The sequence below is a fragment of the Salmo salar genome, chromosome ssa25 (assembly GCF_905237065.1).
Source record: "Salmo salar chromosome ssa25, Ssal_v3.1, whole genome shotgun sequence".
Classification (NCBI taxonomy): domain Eukaryota; kingdom Metazoa; phylum Chordata; class Actinopteri; order Salmoniformes; family Salmonidae; genus Salmo; species Salmo salar.
The window spans coordinates 10,322,117-10,348,483 of record NC_059466.1 but is presented as its reverse complement, the minus strand read 5'-3'; the positions used below and the strand labels follow the sequence as shown (position 1 = coordinate 10,348,483).

Genomic DNA, 26,367 nt, shown 5'->3' with positions numbered 1-26,367 from the left:
TCAAAGCACTTCATGATGACAGAGGTGAGTGCTACGGGACGATAGTCATTTAGTTAAATTACCTTTGCTTTCTTAGGTACAGGGACAATGGTGGCCATCTTGAAGCATGTGGGGACAGCAGTATGTAATGGGGAGAGATTGAATATGTCCGTAAACACACCAGCCAGCTGGCCTGCGCATGCTCTGAGGACGCGGCTAGGGATGCCATCTGGGCCGGCAGCCTTGCGAGGGCGAACACGCTTAAATGTCTTACTCACGTCGGCCACAGAGAAGGAGAGCCTACAGTCCTTGATAGCGGGCCGCGTCGGTAGCACTGTATTATTCTCAAAGCGAGTAGGTGTTCAGCCTGTCCTGAAGCAAGATGTCGGTGTCTGTGATGTGGCTGGTTTTCCTTTTGTAATCCGTGATTGTCTGTAGACCCTACTACATACGTCTGGTGTCTGAGCCGTTGAACTGGGAATCAACTTTGTCCCTATACCGACGTTTAACCTGCTTGATTGCTTTGCGGAGGGAATAACTACACTGTTTGTATTCTCCATCTATCCACGGTTTCTGGTGGTGTACAGTGAGGTGCATATCAGGTTAATTTGAGAAAATCCCATCTTGCATTCTGCACTGGGGATGGTGCTAACTGTCACAAACCGCTCTTTCAATCCATCTGGAATGTCTCCTTTACCTTTGGTGTCCCTGTACTGTCTGTAGGCCCACTTGGAGTGTCAATTCCAAACCGCTGGCAGAGAGATTCTCTCTCTGTTTCCCTGTACAAAGTACCTTCAGCTCCTCGATGAACTGGCATTGTCCTGTATTGTTCACTGCCTGTCCTTGAGAGAACATTCTAGCCTCCAAGTTCCTCGCCAAGCTCTCAAAAAACTCCCTTTGATTAAGGACTCTTTTGCTGGGTCTTCCGCCATTCAGTTTGACGCCTTGGAAAGAGTTCTCCTGAGTTCCTGTCTGGCTGAGTTGTGTGTCAGCCTGGCTGCTGTGCCGTTGCACTGACCACCCTTGTTTCTCTGAAGACAGCCCTGTGTGCATTAATAATTGTGCGGTTTCTCTTTTGCAGCTCGAGTGACAACTCAGTTATTGAAGTACATTACACAAGGCCTAGATTGTTAACGCATGCGAGGATATGAGCATAGCAAGGCCACTATAGCTCTGACGAGTCACGCCGTCGCGGGAGGCATCCTCAGCTGCTGTGTTGAAATGCTTCCAAACAGTATCTACAGTTCTAAAACTGGATGCCACCCATCTAGTGTCCAGGATCCTGCCAAGTTGCACAGCTGAATGTCTAAACTATCTACGCACTGCCTCAGCTACATTTGGTTTTTGTTAGATACGCAATAAAGTGCATATAGTTTGTCCATCACTATTTTAAAATGATTGATAGCTCCCATCTCTTTTACCACATTGCCTGGAGCCTGGTTGCTACTTCACTCTTGCGTCCCAGCATGACAGGCACACCATCATACATTATTCCAATGAGCGTTTTGGATCGAAAGTTCTCAGTCAACTTCACACCCTCTAATGCAGATAACAGATTACGGACTAATCCCTCTGCAGATAAATCATCCAGTTCTACAAGGTCAAAACATTTTTTTGCAGGTATGTCCGTATTTGCCAGCTGAAGTCTGATATATACAATCAAGGCACTTTTCTTATTCAAACTAGTAGCCTCATCCAGCATTAAGCTGATTTTGGGAGCGCCCTGTACTATTCTTTCAAATAGTTTTCGCTTCATTTCGGATTAAATATGTTGCTGTGTGTTGCAGCCAGCGTTATTGGAATGGAGAATTCTCCCCATGTCAAGTCCATTTAACTCCTGACAGTTGATTTCTTGCTTAAAGTCATGAGCGGGCCTGTGACGTTTAGCCTCCTTTGTAAGCTGTTCGGAAAACTCTTGTAGTGCCAATTTTTTTTTTGAGTGTTAAGTATGACATCTGTTAAAGGGCAGCTCCACCACTTTTCAACCTCATTTTAATTATCTCCAGTACAATACCAGTGTCTGCATGCATTTCTGCATTTTGTAGAAAAAAAATAGTACGGTAAAATGATGGCTACCTTGTCCCGGACCTGCTGTTTTTTGACACTCTCTCCCTTTACCGCACCTGCTGTCTCTAACTCTGAATGCTCGGCTATGAAAAGCCAACTGACATTTACTCCTGAGGTGCTGACCTGTTGCACCTTCTACAACCACTGTGATTATTATTATTTGACCCTGCTGGTCATCTATGAACGTTTGAACATCTTGGCCATGTACTGTTATAATCTCCTCCTGGCACAGCCAGAAGAGGACTGGCCACCCTTAGAGCCTGGTTGGATGTCTAGGTTTCTTCCTAGGTTCCGGCCTTTCTAGGGAGTTTTTCCTAGCCATTGCTTGCTGTTTGGGGTTTTATGCTGGGTTACTGTACAGCACTTTGACATCGGCTGATGTAGAAAAGGGCCTGACGAGATCATCAAAAGTTTAAACATTTTAAAAACAGTGATATTCAAACATTATGAGATTCTCAGTGATGTGGGGAGCAAGAAAATACCCTCCCTCTGGCAAGAAAATCATTGCAGGTTTTGAAAATCACTGTTTTTTTCTTACTTTTAATCCTACCCTGTGATGTCACAGAGAAGCGTTTTTCTAGAAACGCTCAGTTTTCACATTTGTGACCCGTTTCAGGAAACTAGGCATATGTTGCGGGTCACTACTTCACAGGAGAGCCGTTTGAACATAACCTTTTTTTTTTATCCAAAATGTATTTTTGGGCAGAAATGTCTTCTCGAACATGTGAACTTTCATGTGCCTTAATAACAAACTTGTATGCCATCTGTAAATACGAATACAATTGTTAAATCAAGAGCCTAGTTGGTTTAGCCACAGAAAATTTAAGCAACCTTCCCACTGGCCATGATTGGCTGAGATAATGAGTGGGCTGGACATGCCGAGAGATGAGTTTGAATTGGTCTGCCATATAGCACGCTTCTGTCTATTTGAGCTGGTCTGTATTTCTAGGTAAACCTGTCTAACGGGGCTTTTTTTTAAAATGTATCGCGTAGTAAAACTGCATAAGCCTAATGTCAAGTTAAAGTGTACTGTTAGCTAGCTAACGTTACATGTATGCTCTCCACTTTCTGGAGGCCCGAGTTTTGAAATCAGTGGAATTCGAGTATGATAGCAAAGTAGATGGAGAAAACACCTGTCTCCGGATTATATCTTCAAACTAAGGGCAACCATGGCATCTGACAGGAGACCCATCCATCCATGATGTATACGGGTAAGATAGTCCAGCTAGCTACACGTTTCTAATTTTGACAGAAAGTGGTTTTATTTCAAGTTAGTGTTCTGTTAGCTAGCTAACGTTACGTGTATGACATGTCTTAACAAAGGACTCCACTATGTAAGTATCCATTTCAATAGAATATCACCAACAACTGTTGATAGGTGTACTAGCTGGTAAATTTGCTCTGGCTATCTACTCTGATTTCAGACCACGGGTAAGATATTCTAGCTAGCTACATTTTCAGATATTACATGTTTCTAATTTTGACATACACTTTAACTTGAAATGAAAAGACTATTGTTAGCGAGCTAGCTAATGTTAGCTGGCTGGCTTGCTAGCTAACGTTACGTGTATGATCTTATTATTCGTATCTCAGAGCCATTTGCTTGACTAGTTATAGCCTTATGTTAGCTAGCTAACATTGAACTTGGTTGGTTAGCTACCTGCAGATTCATGCAGGGTAGTAATGTCATGAGTTGGGATTGTGGTTCATTGTTTACCTAGCTAGCTAGCTACATATCTATTAAAAGTCTGTCTTGTTTGAGTGTGCCAGAGCGCAGAATAACTGATGAATATACGAACGCTCAACACCCGTTGAATATTGCCGTGTCAGTAAGCGTCGACAAAAAAAACGTAATTCAATTGTTACCAGCAACACAGTTAGTCACCAACGCTCTGGATAACATGAAAACAGCCTAACCAGCTCTGCTAGGGCGAGGAAAATGCTCAGTGGGGTGTTCTCTCATTTGTGTCTGGAAGTAGCTAGCAAGCTAGCCAATGTTAGCCAGTTAGCTTGGGTGCTTGACTGCCGTTATGAGGTCAGACCGTTCGGATCAACCCTACTCATTGGCCAGTGTGCGCTCTGGCGAAACGCTCTGAATTTACGAATGGACAATCTGACAGCACAGTTGTAGTCACCAACGCTCTGGGTAACATAACAGCCTAACCAGCTCTGCTTGGACGAGTAATGTTCAGTGAGCCGTTCTCTCATTTGTGTCTGGAAGTTGCTAACAGGTTAGCTTGGGTGCTTGACTGCTGCTGTTAGTACAGAACGCTCAGATCAACCCTTAAATAGATGGGTGGGGCTAAAGCTTAAGAGGGTGTGAATGATGCTGAATGGGTGTCGACAAAGAACGGCTCTCCAGTAGTAGTACCAAAACATTCAAAGGCAATTTTCTAATAAGTTTATGAACTTTCAAAGCAATATTACTTTCCCTTTGTTCCTCAACTGTAGTGTGTGATATACCATGTTGTAGCTCTGGATAAAAGCAGAGACTCAATGTAAAAAAAAAAGCTTTAAATTTGACATAAGACCGATTTGAGCCAGTTGGTCACATATGTAGACCCTGCTTTGGTGCTGGAGATAATGAATATGCGGTTGAAAAGAAGGTGAATTGCCCTTTTAAGGTGTCCTCTTTAGCTTTGTACAATGCTTGCTGCCGCTAAATGGGCCTTGGTTTGGGCATGTTCAGCTTTCTTTCTGAGGGCTCTTTGTTTTCTTGTAATATTGGAGGTTACTGTACATTCCACCCACTCTGTTGCGAGTTTCATCCCTCCAGTCTTTTCCGGACCCAAGCTCCCTACCTTTTTGCATGTTGTACAGCCCAGCCTCGAATTTTGCATGACAGGCCAAGGGTTATAGTTTTGCTTGTTCTCGAACAGAGCCTCCATCCAAATTGAACCGGGTCCGGGGACTTCATTGGTGGATGCACTATCCTTCCTGTTTCCCGTTCCCGCGAAGTCGGACTCGCTAGTAGGCCTAATAGCAAGTGGAGGTGCCGTGGTGATACTGAACTGGCAGCATTAGAAGCGCTGTTAGCTAAGGCATCTCCATCAGGGGCAGCTTGCCTCTCACTCCTTTCCTCTGGATCTGGCAGTTCTTTGGCTTGATTCGGGTTAGATGTTTCATCTTTCTGTGGATTTTTGTTATTGAAAAAGGTCATTAAACTAGATAGCCTCCTTTCATAACAATTGATAAAAGGCAATCTCACTTTTCAAATTCAGAATTAACAGTAGACTAGGGAGACTGCTAGCTACCCTAGGCTACATGACGTGATTGCGTAGGGACCTCTTCACTAGGGCTTTAATCAGCTTTTTGATATGCCACACCTGTTAAGTGGATGGATTATCTTGGAAAAGGAGAAATGCTCACTAACAGGGATGTAAACAAATTTGTGCACAACATTTGAGAAGCTTTTTGTACATATGGGACATTTCTGGGATTGTTACTTCAGCTCATGAAACATGGGACCAACTTTACATGTTGCCTTTTATATTTTTGTTCAGTGTAAATCATGCCATGAGAGGTCAAATCTGAGGGGTGCCTGATCCTATTCCAGCAGATTCCAATTCAAATAAACCACTGGTTTTAGCGTTTTTCATATGACGTCTGCACATTTTATCTGTACTGTAATGTGTATATTTGTAAAATTGTGTTTGTGTTTGTATAGAATAGTCTCAAATGCTGTGAATGCCTGCGAAAGCTCAGCCTACTCCCCTCCCCTTGTCCTTGTCTGACCTTATTTCGCCTTGCGGTTGAAAAGTGCACACAAGGCCTTCTCCAAATTCAAATCCTGGTTGTGTTGGTGCCTGTATGGGTCACCTCAGTTGACGTTGGCATTATGCCAGGCACTGTGCCCTCACAGTGGGTTTGTACCACAGTGTGCAGGTGAACAGAATGGCTGCCCTTTAGAGAGGGAAGAATTTCTGCCAATCCCAGCAGGTGGGTGTGAATGTTAGTTGAGGTAGCCAGGGTGTAGAGTGCCAACGGTAGCTATATCAGATAGATATATTCTGGAAAGAGTAATGTAATATTGCTTGCATGTTTGGCCATAGGAAAAGATGAAAACTGGTTTTATAATGACCATAGTGACCATGACCATGTTCCATCTTACAAAATTGCTGAGTGGTGACTTGTTGCTTGTTGACTCAAATTTGATCTCTTGCCAGTGCGGCCCCTATTACATTTGCTTTCCTTTGGCCATGTTTTTCCTCATTGTTGAGTGATTAACACTTAAAATCATGCAGTGCACAGACCTTTCAGGGGGCAGGTGCACAAAATGGAAAAAAATAGCCAAAGAGCTCTATTGTCATGTCATCCAACGAATGTAAATGCCTGGAGTTTGCTAAACATAATTGGCACTTGGATTGGAACCGATGCAATGGTCAGATGATATGAAAATATAGTTCTTTGGCCACGCACACCAGTGGTGTTTTTGTCGAAGTAAGGATGCATAAGCAGAAAAGAACCCCATACCAACTGAAAAATATAGTGGTGGATCTTTGATGTTACAGTGTGTTCTAAAATTTTGTTATGATACATCCTTATTCTAAAATTGAATAAATCGTTTTTTTTTCTTTTCTTCTCATCAATCTATAAACAAAAACCTAATAATAATGTTGGTGCATTGGGGGTTCTTGGGGGTGGGAATGGAATTCATTGTATTTTTCTTCCCACAGTCCCCCCGACTGTGGGAGGGGTCTAGAATGGTTGAGGGACAGCTATTGGGGAACTGTGGGGGGGATCTTGGAGGGTTCGGGTTCACGTTTTTTCGCCTGGTGGTAGATCGGTCAACATGCCCTTGAGCAGGGCATTGACCCTGGATGCTTCTGTGTGTCGCTCTGAATGGAAATCTGTTGGATCACTGGTATGATGTAGTTGTTGAGTGGCTTCACTGCAAGTATATTGTATGTTTCGTATATTCAATAAATAAAAAATACAAAAAAATTAAAAGACAATGACGAGCAAAAACAGGTTTTTATAACATTTATAAAAACCTGTTTTTTGCTTCATCATTATGGGGTTTGTTTATAGATTGATGAGAAGGGGGGAAAACAATTTAATCAACAACAACAAAAACAGAACTATCACATTTACAAACAGTACCAGTCAAAAGTTTGGACACCTACTCATTCAAGTGTTTTTCTTTATTTTTACAATTTTTTACATTGTAGAATAATAGTGGACACATCAAAACCATGAAATAACACATATGGAATCATGTAGTAACCAAAAAAGTAGCCACCCTTTGCCTTGTTGACAGCTTTGCACACTTGGCATTCTCTCAACCAGCTTCACCTGGAATGCTTTTCCAACAGTCTTGAAGGAGTTACCAGTTATGCTGAGCACTTGTTGGCTGCTTTTCCTTCACTCTGCGGTCTAAAATCATCCCAAACCATCTCGATTGGGTTGAGGTCGGGTGATTGTGGAGGCCAGGTCATCTGATGCAGCACTCCATCACTCTCCTTCTTGATCAAGTAGCCATTACATATCCTGGAGGTGTGTTGGGTCATTGTCCTGTTGAAAAACAAATGATAGTCCCGCTAAGCTCAAACCAGATGTGATGGCGCATCACTGCAGAATGCTGTGGTGGCCATGCTGGTTAAGTGTGCCTTGAATTCTAAATAAATCACTGACAGTGTCACCAGCAAAGCACCATCACACCACCTCCATGCTTCACGGTGGGAACCACACATGCAGAGATCATCCATTCACCTACTCTGCATCTCACAAAGACACAGCGGTTGGAGCCCCAAATTTCTAATTTGGACTCTCCAAATACTACCGCTGCACCATTGAGGGTGTCCTGACTGGTTGCATCATGGCCTGGTGTGGGAATTGCTCCGTCCACGACCGCAAGGCAATCCAGCGGGAAGTGAAGATGGCCCAGTACATCACTGGGACCGTGCTCCCACCCATCCAGGACATCTTCTCGAAACGGTGCCTGAAGAAAGGCCCTCAGAATCATCAAGGACCCCACAAACCCCAGCCACAAGCTGTTTGCTCCCTTATCGTTGGGCAGACCATATTGGAGCATGAGGTCTGATACCAACAGGCTCAGAGAGTTTCAATCTACAAGCCATCAGACTTCTGAACAGTTGAACTGGACTGACCACCTGCTTTGATTCTCCGCATCTTAGCACAGATGCACTCATTCACGCAGGCAGATACAGACATACACATTCATGCTACACACACACTGCTACCAGACTCTTATTATGATTGCTAAATACTGCAAAATTTAAACACTTGTCACTTCCCCAAAACACGTTGAAATATTGGGAGTATAAATTGTGCCTTCCTGTATTATACTTCTGCTAAAATGTTTATTCTATTCTAATGAGACATGTACTTTATGTTTGTGGTCTTCTATTTTATTGTCTTATTGTTGTCTTACTGTCGAGAAGGAACCTGCAAGTAAGCATTTCATTGGACGGTGTATACCGTGTTTATCCGCAAATCCGACAAATAAAACATGAAACCTGAAACTACACTGAACAATAAATAAAATTATATATACAGTACATTCGGAAAGTATTCAGTGCCCTTGACTTTTTCCCCATTTTACGTTACAGCCTTATTCTAAAATTGATTAAATCGTTTTTTTCCCCCTCATCAATCAACACACAATACCCCACAATGACAAAGCAAAAACAGTTTTTTTTACATTTTTGCAAATTATTTTGAAAATAGAAAACTGATATCACATTTACATAAGTATTCAGACCCTTTACTCAGTACTTATTGAAGCACCTTTAGGAGCGATTACCACCTTGTGTCTTCTTGGCTATGACGCTACAAGCTTGGCACAACTGTACAGTGGCTTGCGAAGGTATTCACCCCCTTAGCATTTTTCCAATTTTTTTGCCTTACAACCTGGAATTATAATTTTTTTTGCGGGGGGGGGGGTTGTATCATTCGATTTACACAACATGCCTACCACTTTAAAAATGCAACAACAATTCACCCCCCCTCCCCCAACTCAATACTTTGTAGAGCCACCTTTTGCAGGAATTACAGCTGCAAGTCTCTTGGGGTATGTCTCTATAAGCTTGGCACATCTAGCCACTGGGATTTTTGCCCATTCTTCAAGGCAAAACTGCTCCAGCTCCTTCAAGTTGGATAGGTTCCGCTGGTGTACTGCAATCATTAAGTCATACCACAGATTCTCAATTGGATTGAGGTCTGGGCATTGACTAGGCCATTCCAAGACATTTAAATGTTTCCCCTTAAATTACTCAAGTGTTGTTTTAGAAGTACGCTTAGGGTCATTGCCCTGCTGGAAGGTGAACCTCCGTCCCAGTCTCTAGTCTCTGGGAGACTGAAACAGGTTTCCCTCAAGAATTTCCCAGTATTTAGCGCCATCCATCATTCCGTTAAATTCTGACCAGTTTCCCAGTCCCTGCCGATGGAAAAATATCCCCCACAGCATGATGCTGCCACCACCATGCTTCACTTTGGTGTTCTCGGGGTGATGGGAGGGGTTGGGTTTGCGCCAGACATAGTGTTTTCCTTGATGGCCAAAAAGCTCAATTTTAGTCTCATCTGACCAGAGTACCTTCTTCCATATGATTGGGGAGTCTCCCACATGCCTTTTGGCGAACACCAAACGTATTTGCTTATTTTTTCTTTAAGCAATGGCGTTTTTCTGGCCACTCTTCCGTAAAGCCCAGCTCTGTGGAGTGTACGGCTTAAATTGGTCCTATGGACAGATACTCCGATCTCCGCTGTGGAGCTTTGCAGCTCCTTTCAGGGTTTTATTTGGTCTCTTTGTTGCCTCTCCGATTAATGCCCTCCTTGCCTGGTCCGTGAGTTTCGGTGGGCGGCCCTCTCTTGGCAGGTTTGTTGAGGTGCCATATTCTTTCAATTTTTTAATAATGGATTTAATGGTGCTCCGTGGGATGTTCAAAGTTTCAGTAATTATTTTATAACCCAACCCTGATCTGTACTTCTCCACAACTTTGTCCCTGACCTGTTTGGAGAGCTCCTTGGTCTTCATGGTGCCGCTTGCTTGGTGGTGTTGCAGACTCTGGGGCCTTTCAGAACAGGTGTGTGTATGTGTGTGTGTATTATGTATGTATGTGTGTATATATATATATATATATATATATATCAACTAGTAATGTGACTTCTGAAGGTAGGTGGTTGCCCCAGATATATTTAGGGGCTTCATAGCAAAGGAGGTGAATACATATGCACGTGAATACTTTATGGCCACCCTACCATAAAGGCCTGATTGGTGGAGTGCTGCAGAAATGGTTGTCCTTCTGGAAGGTTCTCCAATCTCCATATAGGAACTGTGGAGCTCTGTCGGAGTGACCAACGGGTTCTTGTTCACCTCAGCCGGGCAGCCAGCTCTAGGAAGAGTCTTGGTGGTTCCAAACTTCTTAATTTAAGAATGATGGAGGCCACTGTGTGTTATTGGAAAGTTCAGGAAAACATAAAGGGAAGATCATCAGGCAATAATTGTGTGTGTAGAAAAAATATCTGCATTGCTTTCAACTGCAGTTTTGTCACAGTCCCTCTTCTAACATGGCTTGTGCGTCTTAGAGGGAAACAGAATACACATACATGTTCCTGAGAGTCTTAGCTTCAAGGAAGGGGGTTATTTAGCTCGAGCCAAAACCGTATGAAGAAAACAAAAACCACTCAGTTTGCCCCAACTGCTATTTGCAGATATCAAAGCTAACTCACGTAACTACGGTTCTATGAGCTAAGCAGCACATTGTTGACTACAGAACACTCAGTTTGTCTCCGCTGCTAATAGGAGAGATATTTCAGTTCCCAACATCAGCTTTTGTTTCCACATCGGACTGATGCCGATATAATATTTTTCATTTCTTATCAGGCGACTAAGGATGAATTGTGCATCCTTAGTCCAAACCTTTTTAAAATGTATTTTAACCTTTTAACTAGGCAAGCCAGTCAAGAACAAATTCTTATTTACAATGACGGCATACCCCAGCTAAACCCTAACCCGCCCTATGGGACTCCCAATCCCCACCGGTTGTGATACAGCCTGGAATCTAATCAGGGTCTGTAGTGACGCTTCTAGCACTGAGATGCAGTGTCTTAGACCGCTGTGCCACTCGGGAGCCCACAAGAGATCGTTAGGTGTTGTACTATGTTCGCGACAATACTCAGGAACGTATTAGTCTCAGCTCTGTAGAAAACACTTAGTTTATTGTGCTGAAAATAATGTATTCTAAAATGGACCTTAGCATATTTGTTATATTTTGTAATGTATTTCTCTATTTGTTTCTTACAGTGAGTGACAATTACTGATAAACATGGGATGTGATCATCCAGTATTTTAGTTGTGATGGTATTTTTGAACTCATTAAACAATGGGCTGTAAAAGAGCTTAATATTAGTGAGATGCTTACTATTCAGAGATACTCACTGAGTTAGACTTTAGATTTAAAAATACAGTTTTTACTATTGGCCTTGTTGACATATATAATTTAAAAATCAAAAACAGAAGAATCATTGACCCCACTGAAGATGCCATTGACCCATGAAATTGATGTGGTGTGTCTAAAAATTCTCCCACTCCTGCAAACTAGTGCCTTTTAATGCCATCACGGTGTGTACTTGATGCCCATAAAATGAAAGTAGTTGCTTCTCTGTGGTTGGCCCAAAAGTGCAGTCACAGCGAGACACCTCCAATTACCTTGCTGAAAATAAAGCTCAGATGCAGTAAGAATTTAACAGTTGGTGCCCTGTGGACATATGGTTCGTGGCTTTAAAATGTTTTGATCAACTCCACATGAGCAAGGTGGTGGTGGTTATCATGGGGTTTAGCACCGGAAACCTTAGGGTTATCTCTCCACACTTACTTAATATAGAACATTGTGTTACTATTTCCATTTACAACAATTTACCCACTTCTTTCTTATGTGTAGCAATGCTTAATATTTGTATTCCTGCAGTACTTTTCAATAGATTATTATTTTCTTGGGGATACTATTTAATAGCCCTGTTACCCATCAGTCATGGCGCCAAGTGGTGAGTTTATGAGAGAAGTGGAGCAAGAAGTAACTGACAGATCCACAGTGGAATAGATGTAGCCCTCTAATGCAATGTTTCCAAGTAGACTAAATCCTGATGGATCCTCACCTCTACACTTTGATGCCCCAAAGACATGTGCTCTGTGTTTGTCATTGGTGTGAAAACATGTTTGACTTTTATTTCATTTAGCTTTCTGAAGCTTTTAAAGCCAATCTTCATTCGTGAAAGGAAATTGAAGGGGGTGTTGAGTAGCTGAAAACCTTGTCTTGAGAGCATTACATTTTTCTACATGAAGTGTTGCGGAAAGCCTCTCAAATGCGGCCCTCCAAAACCACAGCAAATTGAGGGTTAACGTGTTGATTTGGCAAAATAAAGAAAATGTATCTTGAAGATGGCAAAGGACTTGGCGCCTGTTGGCAGTTGTCTCATGAGTATTTAAGAGCATTTTCAACTATACTGAACAAAAATATCAATGCAACATGTAAGGTGTTTGATGCTCTCAATTGTGCATCTGAAAAAGTTTGAGGGTTTTAGGTGACAAGCCAAATTTCTTTAGCCTACTGAGGTTGAAGAGGCGTTGTTGCGCCTTCTTCATCACACTGTCTGTGTGTGTGGACCATTTCAGTTTGTCTGTGATGTGTACACCAAGGAACTTAGAACTTTCCACCTTCTCCACTGCTGTCCTGTGGATGGAGGGGGGGGGTGCTCCCTCTGCTGTTTCCTGAAGTCCACAATCATCTCCTTTGTTTTGTTGACGTTGAGTGAGAGGTTGTTTTCCTGACACCACACTCCAAGTGCCCTTACTTCCTCCCTGTAGGCTGTCGCGTCGTTGTTGGTAATCAAGCCTACTACTGTTGTCGTCTGCAAACTTGATGATTGAGTTGGAGGCGTGTATGGCCACGCAGTCATGGGTGAACAAGGGAGTAGGCTGAGCACGCACCCTTGTGGGGCCCCAGTGTTGAGGATCAGCGAAGTGGAGATTATGTTTTCTACCTTCACCACCTGGGGGCGGCCCGTCAAAGTCCAGGACCCAAATGCACAGGGCAAGGTTGAGACCCAGAACCCTGAGCTTAATGATGAGCTTGGAGGGTACTATGGTGATGAATCATTAGCTGTAGTCCATGAACAGCATTCTTACATAGGTATTCCTCTTGTCCAGATGGGATAGGGCAGTGTGCAGTGTGATGGTGATTGCATCGTCTGTGGACCTATTGGGGCGGTACGCAAATTGAAGTGCGTCTAGGGTGACAGGTAAGGTGGAGGTGATATGATCCTTGACTAGTCTCTCAAAGCACTTCATGAAGACAGAAGTGCGTGCTACGGGGCGATAGTCATTTAGTTCAATTACCTTTGCCTTCTTGGGTAAGGAACAATGGTGGCCATCTTGAAGCATGTGGGGACAGCAGACTGGGATCGGGAGAGATTGAATATGTCCGTAAACACACCAGCCAGCTGGTCTGCACATGCTCTGAGGACGCAGCTAGGGATGCCATCTGGGCCTGCAGCCTTGCGAGGGCTAACACGTTTAAATGTCTTACTCACTTCGGCCATAGAGAAGGAGAGCCCACAGTCTTTGTTAGCGGGCAGCGTCGGTGGCACTGTGTTATCCTCAAAGAGGGCAAAGAAGGTGTTTAGTTTGTCTGGAAGCAAGACGTCGGGGTCCGTGATGTGGCTGGTTTTCTTTTTGTAGTCTGTGATTGTCTGTAGACCCTGCCACATATGTCTTGTGTCTGAGCCGTTGAATTGTGACTCCACTTTATCTCTATACTGACATTTTGCTTGTTTGATTGCCTTGCGGAGGGAATAACTACACTGTTTGTATTCTTCCATATTCCCAGTTACCTTTCCATGGTTAAATGCGGTGGTTCGCGCTTTCAGTTTTGCGTGAATGCCGCCTTCTATCCACGGTTTCTGGTTAGGGTAGGTTTTGATAGTCACAGTTGGTACATCTCCTGTGCACTTCCTTATAAACTCACTCACCGAGTCAGCGTTTAAATCGATATTTATTCTCTGAGGCAACCCGGAACATGTTCCAGTCCGCATGATCAAAACAATCTTGCTGCTATGTATGAATTTCTCATTGACATTCTAAACATAGAGTGGGAAGGATGGTAAATATAGCACATCATTTATTTTGGATTGGATGACTTTGTTAAAGGAGTTAGGTTACCGTTCTGCAAAATAGGTGTACAGTTGCCCCAGTTTCCAAATACAACCTGAGAAGTAGAGGCCTTGCACATTGGCACAGTGATGTGAGATTATATAACTTGTGATAATGTTCCATCTGGACAGTCCACTGTGTATAATGAGGAGCTAGTTTGCTGTTTGCTGTAAACGCAACATATAAAGTGTTTGTCCCATGTTTCATGAGCTGAAATCAAAGATCCCCGAAATGTTCCATATGCACACAAAAAAAACGTATTTCTCAAATTTTGGGCACACATTTGTTTACATCCTTGTTAGTGAGCATTTCTCCTTTGCCAAGATAATCCATCCACCTGACAGGTGTGGCACATCAAGAAGCTGATTAAACAGCATGATCATTACACAGGTGCACAATAAAAGGCCACTCTAAAATGTGCAGTTCTGTAACACAACACAGTGCCAGAGATGTTTCAAGTTCAGAGGGAACGTGCAATTGGCATGCTGACTGCAGGAATGTCCACCAGAGCTGTTGCCAGATAATTGAATGTACATTTTTCTACCATAAGCCGCCTCTAACGTCGTTTTAGAGAATTTGGCAGTACATCCAACCGGCCTCACAACCGCAGACCACATGTATGGCATTGTGTGTGCGAGCGGTTTGCTGATGTCCATTTTGTGAAGAGAGTGCCCCATTATGGTGGTGGGGTGGTATAGGCAGGCATAATCTTTTGACAACGAACACAATTGCGTCGATGGCACTGTGAATGCACAGAGATACCGTGACGAGAGGCCCATTGTCGTGCCATTCATCTGCCGCCATCACCTCATTTTTCAGCATTATAATGCATGGCCCCATGTCGCAAGGATCTGTACACAATTCCTGTAAGCTGAAAATGTCCCAGTTCTTACATGGCCTGCATACTCACCAGACATTGAGCATGTTTGGGATGTTCTGGATCGACGTGTACGACAGCCCTGTTCCAGTTCCCGCCAATATCCATTTTATTTATTTCAATCTTTGAAATTGTTTCTTGTTTTGTTTATATTTTTGTTTAGTATAATGCATTATTGGCTGTCTGTGACTGCGCTATGATAATTACTGCACTAACTATTAGTAATAAACTATAGGCTCAGGAAAACAACACGCAACAACATGTCAGGTGGTTTGAATGACAGCTGGTAAAATAAATCATGACTGACCTTTTTAACTGACTGGTCAGGTTCAAAAGATGATCATTTAATCCCCAGTAATCAGCCTGATACGCCCCCCCATGTGCCAAAGGCAGCACATATGGGGCAGATTCTGCTGCTGCAGCAGTTCTGGAAACGAGCGCCTCAGCATACCCACGGCTCTAATCGAAGTTTCAAACAAGGGTAAGGCAGGGTCCAGAGCCAAGATGATGGCACCTTGGGAAGGCTGTCAGCCCTCCTCCTGCACCCCATAGGCTCTTAAGAGAATCTTTGCCCTGCAGCAATGCTGAAGCCATCTGTGGAGTCACAGCAGAGGCCATGAAAACTAACATGTGTGCTGCGGTTTGACCTTTCCCTGTGGCAATAATAATATTATCATAGGATAAGCTATTGGGTGGCACTCCCCCCCGTGTTTGTATTGAGCATCAAATCAAAATCTAATTTTATAAATCACATGCGCCGAATACAACAGGTGTGGACTTTACCGGGAAATGCTTGCTTACGAGTCTTCCCTTCCCTAAAAAATAAAATATGAAAAATAGATATGAATGGGGGTGTCTCCCCCCTCCCCCCAGACATTCATGTGTCCATAAGCATGTTTCTTAGTTTAGTGTAATCCGGTTCCTTAATTGTATTTTGATTATTGATTCAGACTCAGATAAGCAAGCATGAGAGCAGGGATGCAGTGTCAGATTTAGCACATTGTAGTGTGGCACGTGCTTACACAACTATTTCACTGGTGCATCCTGGGATATTTGTAAGCATATCTGGAAGTAGTACTAGACAGCCATATTCGTAGTAATCAATATATTATAAGTTATGGTCCCAGCATTGGGGCCGATCAATGACAGATGGGTAACTGCAGAAATAAAGGAAACACCAACATAGTGTCTTAATAGGGTGTTGGTGCACCATGAGCCAGAACAGCTTCACTGTGCCTTGGCATAGATTCTACAATGGTGTGGAACTCTGGGGTCGCATCTGGTGTCGCAATAGTCTTCCACAAGAAATTCCATCATTTGGTGTTGAAAAACGCTCACAGCCACTGCTCCAGAATCTCCCATAAGAGTTCAGTTGGGTTGAGATCTGGTGACTGAGACACACACACTCCCTTTAAACCCCCTATCCTACTTTTGAGACACCTTTTTCCAAGTCACTGAGATCTCTTCAAACCATTGTAGCCAAAATAATGGGCAACTGGGTATTTTTATACACGACCCTAAGCATGATAGAATGTTAATTGCTTAATGAACTCAGGAACTCCACATGTGTGGAAGCACCTGTTTTCAATATACTCTGTATCCCTAATTTTCCTTTATTTTGGCAGTTACCTGTCAGCGCAGTTACCAAATGTTATTTGTCACATGCGCTGAGTCCAACAGGTGTAGACCTTACAGTGAAATGCTTACTTACAAGCCCTAAACCAACAAAGCAGTTTGAAGAAAATACCAACAAAAAAAAGTAAGAGATAAGAATAACAAATAATTAAAGAGCAGTAGTAAATAACAATAGCGGGGCTATATACAGGGGGTACCGGTGTCGAGGTAATTGAGGTAATATGTACAGTTGAAGTTGGAAGTTTACATACACCTTAGCCAAATTCCCTGTCTTAGGTCAGTTAGGATCACCACTTTAAGAATGTGACATGTCAGAATAATAGTAGAGAGAATGATTTATTTCAGCTTTTATTTCTTTCATAACATTCCCAGTGGGGCAGAAGTTTACATACACTCAATTAGTATTTGGTAGCATTGGCTTTAACCTGTTGAGGACAGACGTTCCGCTAGCGGAACCCCTAGCCAACAGCCAATGGCATCGCACGGCGCGAAATACAAAACCAACTAAAATACCACAATTCAATTTTCTCAAACAATCAACTATTTTACACCATTTTAAAGATAAGACTCTCGTTAACCTAACCACATTGTCCGATTTTCAAAAAGGCTTTACAGCGAAAACAAAACATTAGATTATGTTAGGAGAGTACACAGACACAAATAATCACACAGCCATTTTCCAAGCAAGCATATATGTCACATAAACCCAAACCACAGCTAAATGCAGCACTAACCTTTGATGATCTTCATCAGATGACACTCCTAGGACATTATGTTATACAATACATGCATGTTTTGTTCAATCAAGTTCATATTTATATCAAAAACCAGCCTTTTACATTAGCATGTGATGTTCAGAACTAGCATACCCACCGAAAACTTCCGGTGAATTTACTAAATTACTCATGATAAACGTTGACAAAATACATAACAATTATTTTAAGAATTATAGATACAGAACTCCTTTATGCAATCGCGGTGTCAGATTTTAAAATAGCTTTTCGGCGAAAGCTCATTTTGCAATATTCTGAGTACATAGCTCGGCCATCACGGCTAGCTATTTTGACACCCACCAAGTTTGGGGCTCACTAAACTCAGAATTACTATTAGAAAAATGTGATTACCTTTGCTGTTCTTCGTCAGAATGCACTCCCAGGACTTCTACTTCAACAACAAATGTTGTTTTGGTTCCAAATAATCCATAGTTATGTTCAAATAGCTCCGTTTTGTTAGTGCGTTCAGGTCACTATCCGAAGTGTTATGCGCAAGCGCATTTCGTGACAAAACATTTCTAACTATTCCATTACCGTACTTAGAAGCATGTCAGATGCTGTTTAAAATCAATTTTTATGCAATTTTTCTCGTAAAATAGCGATAATATTCAAACCGGGCAACGTTGTATTCATTCAAAGGCTGAAAGAAAACAATTGAGTAGTCTCGTGACTGCGCATCTCAGTCTCACTGTCCCCAGGCTGACCACTTACAAATTCTGCTGCTGTTCTTTGCCCAGAGACAGCAGACACCCCATTCCACTGTCTGGCGGCTTTAGAGAGCCAATGGAAGCCTTAGAAAATGTCACGTTACAGCACAGATGCTGTATTTTCGATAGAGATGCAACAGAAGGACAACAAATTGTCACACAGGGCACTTCCTGTATGGAATCTTCTCAGGTTTTGGCCTGCCATATGAGTTCTGTTATACTCACAGACACCATTCAAACAGTTTTAGAAACTTTAGAGTGTTTTCTATCCAAATCCAATAATTATATGCATATTCTAGTTTCTGGGCAGGAGTAGTAACCAGATTAAATTGGGTACGTTTTTTATCCGGCCGTGAAAATACTGCCCCCTATCCCAAAGAAGTTCAATTGTTTAACTTGGGTCAAACATTTCGGGTAGCCTTCCACAAGCTTCCCACAATACGTTGGGTGAATTTTGGCCCATTCCTCCTGACAGAGCTGGTGTAACTGAGTCAGGTTTGTAGGCCTCCTTGCTCGCACACGTGTTTTCAGTTCTGGCCATAAGTTTTCTATGGGATTGTGGTCAGGGCTTTGTGATGGCCACTCCAATACCTTGACTTTGTTGTCCTTAAGCCATTTTGCCACAACTTTGTAAGTATGCTTGGGGTCATTGTCCATTTGGATGACCCATTTGCGACCAAGGTTTAACTTCCTGACTGATGTCTTGAGATGTTGCTTCAATATATCCACAATCGGCCACTCTGATTAATTGGTCGACTTCTAGTACGCAGGCAGTGATGCAACCCATCAGGTTGCTCTCGATGGTGCAGCTGTAAATCATTTTGAGGATCTGAGGACCAATGCCAAATCTTTTCAGTCTCCTGAGGGGAATAGGTTTTGTTGTGCCCTCTTCACGACTGTCTTGGTGTGCTTGGACCATGTTAGTTTGTTGATGTGGACGCCAAGGAACTTGAAGCTCTCAACCTGCTCCACTACAGCCCCGTTGATGAGAATGGGGGCACGCTCGGTCCTCCTTTTCCTGTAGTCCACAATCATCTCCTTTGTCTTGGTCAAGTTGAGGGAGAGGTTGTTGTCCTTGCACCACACGGTCAGGTCTCTGACCTCCCGATAGGCTGTCTCATCGTTGTCGGTGATCAGGCCTACCACTGTTGTGTAATCAGCAAACTTAATGATGGTGTTGGAGTCGTGCCTGGCCGTGCAGTCATGAGTGAAGAGGGAGTACAGGAGGGGACTGAGCACGCACCCCTGAGGGGCCCCCGTGTTGAGGATCAGCATGGCGGATGTGTTGTTACCTACCCTTAACACCTGGGGGTGGACCGTCAGGAAGTCCAGGATCCAGTTGCAGAGGGAGGTGATTAGCCCCAGGGTCCTTAGCTTAGTGATGAGCTTTGAGGGCAATATGGTGTTGAACGCTGAGCTGTAGTCAATGAATAGCATTTTCACATAGGTGTTCCGTTTGTCCAGGTGTGAAAGGGTAGTGTGGAGTGCAATAGAGATTGCATCATCTGTTGGTGCTGTATACAAATTGGAGTGGGTCAAGGGTTTCTGGGATAATGGTGTTGCGAGTGCTACGAGTCGGTAGTCATTTAGGCAGGTTACCTTAGTGTTCTTGGGCAACGGGACTATTGTGGTCTGATTGAAACATGTTGGTATTGTAGACTCAGACAGGGAGAGGTTTAAAATGTCAGTGAAGACACTTGCCAGTTGGTCAGTGCATGCTCAGAGTACACGTCCTTGTAATCTGTCTGGCCCTGCGACCTTGTGAATGTTGACCTGTTTAAAGGTCCTACTCACATCGGCTGTGGAGAGCGTGATCACACAGTCGTCCGGAACAGCTGATGCTCTCATGCATTTTTCAGTGTTACTTGCCTCAAAGCGAGCATAGAAGTTATTTAGCTCCTCTGGTAGGCATGTGTCACTGAGCAGCTCTCGGCTGTGCTTCCCTTGAAGTCTGTAATAGTTTGCAAGTCCTGCCACATCCGACGAGCATCGGAGCCTGTATAGTACGATTTGATCTTGGCCCTGTATTGGCACTTTGCCTGTTTGATGGTTCGTCGGAGGCATTGCCGGATTTCTTATAAACTTCCGGGCTAGAGTCCCGCTCCTTGAAAGTGGCAGCTCTACCCTTTAGCTCAGTACGAATGTTGCCTGTAATCCATGGCTTCTGGTTGGGATATGTACGTACAGTCAATGTGGGGATGACGTCCTCGATTCACTTATTGATAAAGCCAGTGACTGATGTGGTGTACTCCTCAATGCCATCGGAAGAATCAAAGAACATATTCCAGTCTGTGCTAGCAAAACAGTCCTGTAGTTTAGCATTTGCTTCATCTGACAACTTTTTTATTGACTGAGTCACTGGTGCTTCCTGCTTTAATTTTAGCTTGTAAGCAGGAATCAGGAGGATAGAATTATGGTCAGATTTGCCAAATGGAGGGTGAGGGAGAGCTTTGTACGCGTCTCTGTGTGTGGAGTAAAGGTGGTCTAGCATTTTTTTCCCCCTCTGGTTGCACATTTAACATGCTGATAGAAATGAGGTCAAACTGATTTAAGTTTCCCTGCATTAAAGTCTCTGGCCACTAGGCGTGCCACCTCTGGATGACCCTTTTCCTGTTTGCTTATGGCGGTATACAGCTCATTTAGTGCAGTTTTAGTGCCAGCATCGGTCTTTGGTGATATGTAGACAGCTACGACAAATACAGATGAAAACTCTCTAGGTAGGTAGTGTGGTCTACAGCTTATCATAAGATACTCTACCTCAGGTGAGCAAAACCTTGAGACTTTCTTAGATATAATGCACCAGCTGTTGTTTACATAAATGCATAGGCCCCACCCCCTGTCTTACCAGAGGCTGCTGTTCTGTCCTGCCGATAGAGTGTATAACCTGCCCAGCTGTATGTTCTTAATATCTTTGTTCAGCCACGACTCGTGAAACATAAGTTATTACAATTTTTAATGTCCCGTTGGTAGGATATACATGCTTTCAGTTCGTCCCATTTTGTTCCCAGCGATTGAACGTTAGCTAGCAGGATGGAAGGCAAAGGCAGATTAGCCCCTCGTCGCCTGATCCTCACAAGGCACCCTGATCTTTTTTTCGCGAAATCTCCGTTTCCTTCTCCAGCGAATGACGGGGATCTGGGCCTGGTTGGGTGTCCTGTATTATTTCCCTCCCGTCCGACTCATGGATGCAAAAGGTGTTAATACTGTACTGTCATTTTAGCCAGCGCTAATTTGTAGTGTTGGTTCTTTATTATAAAATCAGTTTTACCAAGCAGGTCATACTATTAATATAAATAGCCTAGTTCCTACTTTAACTCATTTTACATCTATGTTGAATTGCAGTGTTAAAAGTGCATAGCTATTCTGTGTCCACAGCAGATAGCAACACTAGAAGTGTCAAGGCTTTGCTAAACCTAACTTTGCGGTCACAATCACAGTGTGCAAATCTCTGAGCCATCTTGTGCATCCAGGGACTATATACAAGTATCTGTCATTAATAAAGATCCCAGCAGCTGTCACTAATTGAGGGAAGGGGATTGTGGGAGAAGCTGGCATACAGTGGGCCACTGCACGTCCGAGTGGAGAAGCTTGCCAAATAAGACCTATTCCAACAGTGCCACAATGAGGCTCAGGGGTGGCAAGCTTCTGGAGCTTCGGATGTGTCAGGAGTCAGACTGTGTGTCAGGTGATGCTCTCTGTTACTCAGAGACGCAAGAGTATTTCAAAGAACAGCATTGGTGGAAGAATCCAATTATGTTCATTGTACTCCAATGACTTCCTAACGTTTAACGTAGGTAGGCGCAGTGACCATTTAAAGATGACATTTTAAGAAATACATTGACAATATCAGAGACCACCTGTGGAAAAAAGGCCCATATTTAATGATTTTGTTTGGCTATGGGATACATTTTTATTTAGCTTTTTTTTTAAATTACAACTTAGACATAGTGTATAATTTCCAGACCCAGATAGATTCAGAGCCACATCAACTCAGAGGTTATTTGTCTCCACCAGTATTAAATAACTCGAGCAGATTACCAATGCCCTGTGTTGTTATTCATCTATTGCTTGCTACAGTAGTATGATAAGATGCAAAGGAGATCCAGTGGCACAGACTAAACCCTTAAGCTTGTCCAAATGTTCTCCAATGGGGATACAATACAGGCTAATAAATTAAGAGGTTGTATCCATTACTGAACAAAGCTGACTTAACAGGGCCTCATTCATTTAACATATCATTTTTGGAAAACGCTCCGTTGTTCCAAGTACAATCAGAGGGGTGTGTATCATCCTAGAAAGTAGGGTCAGCAGTGCCCCCCGGCAGATGTAATAAAGTGGAGACAGAGCCAAAGTTAACTCCTTCATATGCACTCCTCAGCAACTTTGTCCAACTCACTGAATTTGACCCTCACCCTTAGGGGGCCTGTGGAACTTGGCAGCTTCCCCTACATATACATTTACTTTGGCCCTCACACTTTCTTCATTAACTTCATTAGCCTAAAATGTATGTGTTAGGACAACGGTAATCTTTTCCCAAGCACAATAAATGAAACATATTGAATGTAACTACTACAGAACCTGACAGCTTAGCTCTTGAGAGGTTCGGTTCAAACACCCTCTTTCTTGGCCACTGGAGGGAAGGAGCAAAATGTTTCTATGTAATTTTTTTATTTTACATTTATTTCATTAGCAAGTCAGTTAAGAACAAATTCTTATTTTCAATGACGGCCTAGGAACAGTGGGTTAACTGCCTTGTTCAGGGGCAGAACGACAGATTTTTACCTTGTCAGCTCAGGTATTCGATCTAGCAACCTTTTGGTTACTAGTCCAACTCTCTAACCACTAGGCTACCTGCCACCCCATGTGATGGTCTCCCTGTGAGGAGCCTGTCAGTCTTTTGGCCTTGACTTCAGCATTGCAGATATCAATTGTGTGTACATAATTTATAGATCTGAGGTAGACAACTGCTTAATTTTGAATACTAAATAAATATACTGCTCAAAAAAATAAAGGGAACACTTAAACAACACAATGTAACTCCAAGTCAATCACACTTCTGTGAAATCAAACTGTCCACATAGGAAGCAACACTGATTGACAATACATATATATATGTGTATGTGTGTATATATATATATGTGTATGTGTGTATATATATATGTGTATGTGTGTATATATATATATATATATATATATATATATATATATACATATACACACACATACACATATATATATATATATATATATATATATATATATATATATATATATATATATATATATATATATATACACACATATACGTATATATGTGTGTATGTGTATATATATATATATATATATATGTATATGTGTGTTCCTGGCCTACACACAAGCTGGTTGTTGATCATTAACACCATTTTCAGGTCTTGCCATAGATTTAACCCCTTTATGGTGGTTGGGCACACACAGCTGTCGTTGCTGGTCATCCAGGTATTTCTCGCACTACCCAATCCATCGCTGAGAAGTAATGGTGGCCCACCTTGGCGCAGGACGTCACTTGTTACGTCAAGTCCTGTTCCATATGTGTCCAAACCAAATCCCCCCGGAAAGCTCCAGCAGGGAAACTTCTTCCCCTTCCCATGCCTCAGTGTCCCTGGTCCCATCTATCCATTGACTTTGTTACTGATCTCCCCTCCACCATTTTGGTGGTTGTGGATAGATTTTTTAAATCCTGTCGTTTAATCCCTATTTCTGGTCTCCCTACTGCTCTCCAGGTCGCTGAGGCACTATTCCAGCAGGTATTATGGCATTCCGGAGGACATCGTCTCCAACCGTGACCCCCAATTCACATCACGGGTATGGAGAGCCTTTATGGAAAAGCTCGGGGTCACGGTCAGCCTCACTTCCAGGTATAGGCCTCAGTCCAATGGGCAGGTGGAGAGGATGAACCAGGAGCTGGGGAGGTTCCTGAGGAGTCACTGTCAGGACCGGCAGGGAGAGTGGGCTCGATTCCTTGAATGGGCGGAGTACGCCCAGAACTCGCTACGTCACTCCTCCGGTGTGTTCTGCCTTTTCAGCCGGCCCTGGCTCTGTGGACCCCAGGGCAGACCGAAGTGCCTGCGGTTCATGAGTGGTTCAGGTGCGCAGAAGAAGTGTGGAGCGACGCTCACATGAGACTCCAGCGCGCCGTCCACCGTCAAAAGGAGCAGGCAGACCGCCACCGCAGTGAGACCCCCGTGTACCACCCTGGGTATTGTGTCTGGCTTTCTACCAGGAACCTCCCATTCCGTCTGCCCTGCAAGAAGCTAAGCCCCCGGTTTGTGGGGCCTTTCAAGGTTCTCCGGAGGGTCAATGAGGTGACATAGGTTGCAGCTTCCCAGTGACTACTGTATCTCACCTTCTTTTCATGTCTCCCTTCTCAGGCAGGTGGTTCCTGGCCCCCCTAGCTGATGCTGACCCCCATGCCGTCAGATCTCTACTGGACTCCCGGCGTCGTGGGGGTCGGCTCCAGTATCTGGTGGACTAGGAGGGGAATGGCCCAGAGGAGCGGTAATGAGTTCCGTTGGAGGACATTCTGGATCCCAACATCATCCGTGATTTCCACCTTTGCCGTCCAGCTCGGCCCGCTCCTCTGGTTGGTGTCGTCCTGCGGCTAGTGCCGCGCGTCTGGCATTCGACATCACCGGTATACTATCCACCGGTCCTGGGATCCATCATTACGCACACCTGGCATCAATCATTACGCGCACCTGCACGTCATCATTATTACTTCCCCTATATCTGGCACTCCCTTAGGTTCTTTCCCAGTCACTATTGTTTGTGTTTCATGTCTATACTCTATTCGTGTTTGTTATATTGTTTGATGTTCCGTTTAATATTAAACTCACCACCTGCACTTGCGTTCTGACTCCCAGCGTATACATTACAACAGGCTTTCTTCTTTTCACTCGATAAGGTTAGTATTGTGGAGTAACTACAATGTTGTTGATGAATCCTATGTTTTCTCCTATCACAGACATTCAACTCTGTAACTGTTTTAAAGTCACCATTGGCCTCATGGTGAAATGAGCAGTTTCCTTCCTCTCCGGCAACTGAGTTAGGAAGGATGCCTGTATCTTTGTAGTGACTGGGTGTATTGATACACCATCCAAAGTGTAATTAACTTCACAATTTTTATTGTATTTATTTATTTAACCTTTATTTAACTAAACAAGTCAGTTAAGAACAAATTCTTATTTACAATGACGGCCCACCAAAAGGCAAAAGGCCTCCTGCGGGGACAGGGGCTGGGACTAAAAATAAATGAAATACACAATTAGGACAAAACACACATCACGACAAGAGAGACAACACAACACTACATAGAGACCTACGACGACAACACAGCATGGCAGCAACACATGACAACACAGCATGGTAGCAACACAACACGGCAGCACAACATGGTAGCAGCGCAAAACCGGGTACAAACATTCTTGGGCACAGACAACAGCACAAAGGGCAAGAAAGTAGAGACAACAATACATCACGCAAAGCAGCCTCAACTGTCAGTAAGAGTGTCCATGATTGAGTCTTTGAATGAAGCGATTGAGATAAAACTGTCCACTTTGAGTGTTTGTTGCAGCTCGTTGCAGCTCGTTCCAGTCGCTTGCTGCAGCGAACTGAAAAGACGAATGACCCAGGGATGTGTGTGCTTTGGGGACCTTTAACAGAATGTGACAGGCAGAATGGGTGTTGTATGTGTAGGATGAGGGCTGCAGTAGATATCTCAGATAGGGGGGAGTGAGGCCTAAGAGGGTTTTATAAATAATCATCAACCAGTGCGACAGGTATACGGAGATGACCAGTTTACAGAAGAGTATAGAGTGCAGTGATGTGTCCTATAAGGAGCATTGGTGGCAAATCTGATGGCCGAATGGTAAAGAACATCTAGCCACTCGAGAGCACCCTTACCTGCCGATCTATAAATTACATCGCCGTAATCTAGCATGGGTAGGATGGTCATCTGAATCAGGGTTAGTTTGGCAGCTGGGGTGAAAGAGGAGTGATTAAGATAGATGAAACCAAGTCTAGATTTAACTTTAGCCTGCAGCTTTGATATGTGCTGAAAGGGATATTCAATGTCTGTTTTATTTTTATTTTTACCCATCTACCAATGGGTGCACTTCTTTGCGA

The 26,367-nt window shown here is 43.4% G+C and overlaps 1 long non-coding RNA gene across 1 annotated transcript; it reads left to right on the top strand.

Annotated features, from left to right (window-relative positions):
• The first annotated feature begins 1,316 nt into the window (after positions 1-1,316).
• Positions 1,317-25,092, top strand: LOC123730523 (uncharacterized). The gene is made up of 2 exons (XR_006761979.1): positions 1,317-1,599; positions 24,615-25,092. It is a non-coding gene; the product is annotated as an uncharacterized lncRNA (long non-coding RNA).
• The last annotated feature ends 1,275 nt before the right edge of the window (positions 25,093-26,367 follow it).